Here is a 4,626-nt window from a genome sequence, read left to right on the forward strand (position 1 = left end):
ACACCAATCAAACCAAACTTCAGTGAAACCAAATGTACTGCATGGTGTGCAAATTTAAATGTAACTTGATAAGACAAGGGACTGACTGAGGGATTCTGAAACATAAAGTTCCAAAGGCACCAAGCTCGCACACTTTCGTTGACCCATCCACAAATTCGCGCCTTATTGGTAGGCGAAATATGCCAATTTAAGGGACTTACAAAGCTTGAGATTGTCAGAGAGGGCTGGAGAAACTTGATGGTAGGGGCGACAAGGAAAAAATGATTGCATCCAACTCATTGAAAAATGGCAGAAATAACAACTTCAGAAGGGGAAATTACTTTGCAGTGGGTAACAAAGATAAGAAAGGAAAGGTTAACACCAATTGCCTCAACGCAGCATAGAATGAGAAACAACCAAACCATAATGCATTTCACAAGAACCTCTAGAAAATTTGAATGAACCATTTTCCTCTGTAATGTAGTCATAACATGTGTTTGTGTGAGGTTGAATGCTCTGCATGGCAAGGACAAATGGATGTTTGGACCGCTGCATCACCTCCATCCATTTCCTGGCGTGCTAGCAGTGACTCCATCCCATCCCACTACTCCTACTCATTTAAACCATCGTGTGTTAATTGCATGTGCATAGGGATGTCGCCTTGATCAAGATTAAATGTATATTTGTTTAACTGGTATATTAATTCATTTTATAATCAATAATAATAATAACTAGTGAATTATGGGTTTACAAGTGGTGTTAAGGGGTTGTTCTGTTATAAACACATTGTATTAAGGATAATACTAACTAAATAAACTTAATCAAATAATGAGTCGCGACGAAAGAAGGCTCGACGAATGGAGGACTCTGAAGCTGGCGCAGAGCTAGCCCTAGGCCCGTAGGGCCGAGACTAGGGCCCAAAATCGATGGACGGTGTGCAGGTATCGGCGGTCGACCCCGTCCCGTTGTCAGCTTGGAGGTTATCGGCAGGTGGAGGTCAACCAAGGATTGTACAGACACCTGGAGGGCATCACAGCTGAACGCGAAGGTTGTTTTACTGCAAGGGGAAAACGGTTATTGTTTACGGTCCGTGACTTTGCAGCGCCCGACAGCCCGACAGCGATCGTTAGCCCAGAAGTAACCATGGTTATCGCAGAAGAGGGAATCGATCTCAACCCTTCCATGGAGGATATCCTCTCCGTTTGGGGAAAAGACCCAACTCCCCAGAATGTGGAACACTATTTTGGCTCGGTGAAAGGCATTGCCACCCGTCCGTTATGTTCGGAGCCTGAAAGACAGAACCAAATACCCTCCTCTTTGCTTAAGGGCCGGTGTGAAACAGCAAATGTGATTCAGGAAGAAAAACTCCTTTTCTCGACCCATAGCTCGAGCCAGAAGATCTCGCAGTCAATACCCCCCTTCGACGGTATCGGGGCTCTCGGGTCTACAGGGCCGGTGCTTTCAGGTGGATTGGAAGACATAGTCATCCTAGGGTCGAAGCTAGGGAAAACCCCGGACGGGAAAACGCGAAGCTCAGCTCCCATTACTAGGGTTTCTCTTGCAGCAAGTAGGAACAGTGCAAAAGAAGCAGGAGGGCCGGATCAGCGTCCTGAGGAGTCACCGAACCCAAGGGGGGACGAATGGCGGCAAATTCAGGGGTCTCAGGTAAAAAATCCATCTCATCTTGACTCCCACATTCATACTCTTATCTCGTCTCAGGAGCATTGCAACATCTCCCTTTCGCGCGACCCTAGTGCCCACAGAGGGCATCAGGTGAATGAAGCCCTAGGCAACTTACCCAGTGGTCCAAATCCCCCAGAAGGGCAAAGGAAAAAACAGAGAGTGATAAAATCCCAAGGGGTCGAAAGAAACCTGGTGTTGGGGATGGATGTAAATATTGAAGAAGCCCTGGAGGTTGTTGAATGTACCCTGGTCGGTAGAGCAAGAGGGAGGTTTTTCTCATCGAAATTCATCAAGTCTTGGGGGAAGCAGAACTGGTAATCGGATCTTATCAGTGATTTTAGGGTTTTAACTCTGGAAAAAGGCTGGTTCTCGGTCCGGTTTGATTCTAAAGAGGCTGCGGATTGGGTCAAGCAAAGAAACTGGTCTATTGGGCACATTCCGGTGCTATTCAAAAATTGGAGCCCCTTGTTTGATGCAGATCATGAAAGGGTTGAGGCCTTTCCGGTATGGGTTAGGGCGTCGGGATTGCCTTCGTTTCTTTGGGTTGATTCAGTGTTTAAATCGATTGGAGATAGACTGGGCACCTATCTGGAGACTGATAAGTCGTATTTGGAAACAAACAATAGAGCCATGGCACGAATCCTTGTTAACCTTAATCCCAGCGGAGGTTTGGCAGAAAAAATCATTCTTCAATACAGGGATTATGTGTTTGAACAGATTCTGGACTACGAGTACTTGCCGTTCCGTTGCCACCGATGCCACGAATATGGGCATCTAGCCAAGGAATGCCCCTTGGGTAGACGGAGGAGGAGGTTCCACCGAACGGATTTGAGCTATCGGCGCTCCCAGCACCAAAACACCAAAGAACCCTTTGTAATACAGGAGGAGGAATTAATGGATATTGATCCTCTTCAGGGACGCCATGACCAGGAAGCTGTCTCTCAGGAAAGGCCGAAGGAGATGCTGGAAGCCGGAGCGCAACCAGCGGATGCTACGAAGCCTGTGGACGAGGAGCTCCCAAGCTCAGCCACAAGCCCTGTTGCGGACCAAAAGGGTACGATTTTGAATACATCCCTCTCCACTCTAAATGCAATTAGTGATGTTGTCCTGGTTGAACGTTCTGTGTTTGATCTGCTCATTATTTCTGCACCTTCTGAATCAACTGTTAAAATCTCAAGCACAATTGAGGGTCCCGTGGAAACATGTATTGAAAACTGTATTGAAACATTATCGGCTGCTATTCCTTCCCTGGATTTGAATCGTGATGGGTGTTGCCTTGACCCCGCCTCCCAGAGCCAGCTCCCCCAATGCCCTTATAACCTTCGCTCTCTGGGATCAAAGCCCGACCCGATGCCTTCTATGGGGGGCATTGATCCTTCCCCATCCCTATGCCAGCCTGGGAAAAAAAGGGGTAGGAAGTCAAAACTCTCTACAGCCAAGGTCCAGGCCATTTTTGATGTGGCAGACGGGAAGCAGCAATCTATCACAGGGGCACTTAGAGCAGTGCAAAGCCCCGGGCCTGTGCTAAAATGATAATTTCCTCTTGGAATTGCAGGGGTTTAGCCAGTAAACCCAAAAAACTGGCTCTGAGGGAGTTAGTCTTGAATTCAAAAGCTGATGTGATACTCCTTCAAGAGACCGTGGGGAAAGGGGAGGACATTGTATCAATGCTCAAAGGCCTTCTACCAGGATGGGCTTTCTCAGCTCTGGATGCTGAGGGCCACTCCGGCGGCTTGGCGGTAGGGATCAGAGAAGGCAGAATCAAGGTTCAGAATCAATGAGGAATGAAGCAGGTGATGGGGATTGAGTGTCAATCTACGGAGTTCGATTTCTCTTTTACTATTATTAACATATATGGGCCATGTCAGGGAAGGATTCCCTTCTGGAATAGATTGGTGGGAAGCTCGCTTGTGAAAAATAATTTTGTGGTGATGGGAGGAGACCTAAATTTCTCTTTAGGAAGAGCTGAGACTTGGGGGCTAAATGCTAGAGAGGATCCGCAGTCGGAGTTCTTTATGAATCTCTTAGCCTCCAACAATCTAATAGAAGCAAATCTCATCAAACTGAAACCTACCTGGCGGAATAAAAGAATAGGGGAAGCTAGGGTGGCTAAGCGATTAGACCGCTTCTTAATCAATGAGGATTTGGCTGCTGCTATCCCTCTTTTCAGGCAATGGGTAGAGGAAGGAGGCCCCTCGGATCACTTTCCGATTTTCATTGAGCTCTCCAATGGTCCCTCGAAGCCTCCTGCTCCCTTCAAATTCAACGCCTCCTGGCTTCAAGAGGAGTCCTTCAACAAGTTGTTCAATGAAACTTGGATTCACCCGATCAGAGGATCCCAAGAGCAGAAAGGTTTTTTATTCATGGAAAACCTCAAAAGATTGAAAAAGGCAACAATCTCTTGGGCAAAGAACAGGAAACAAAAACAGGATGAGGCTTTATCCAGGATTCCCGAGGAACTCCAAAGGCTTGAAAGTATTGAGGCGGATAGCTATGCGACCCAAGAATCTAAGGAGAGAATTGTAGGCCTGGAGAAGGTAAAGAATCAAATTCTGCTGGCTAAGGAGGAAGAATGGCGACTTAAAAGCAGAGCTATATGGCTCAAAGCAGGGGATGAAAATACAAGCTTTTTTCATAACTATGCTAAAGGGAGGAAGAGCGCCAATACCATCTGGAGTCTAAAAACCGAAGACGGTAGGGAGGCCAAGACTTTCGAAGCTCTTTCATCCCTTGGAGTAAATCATTTCCAATCTCTTTTCAAAGACCCTGGTGAGATCACCATTGCAGAAGTCATCCAAACAGCGCAGTGTTTCCACAGGTATGTGGAGGAGGAAGAAGCGGACCAGCTAATGGATCCTGTCACCAAGGAGGAGGTGGAAAGTGTTATAAAGTCTATGGCAAAAGAGAAAAGTCCAGGTCCGGATGGCTGGTCAGTAGAACTATTCCTTCATTTTTTTGAGCAGA

Source organism: Pinus tabuliformis, chromosome J (assembly GCF_031772625.1).
Source record: "Pinus tabuliformis cultivar Carrire ecotype Pingquan chromosome J, CPIR1, whole genome shotgun sequence".
NCBI classification, from domain to species: domain Eukaryota; kingdom Viridiplantae; phylum Streptophyta; class Pinopsida; order Pinales; family Pinaceae; genus Pinus; species Pinus tabuliformis.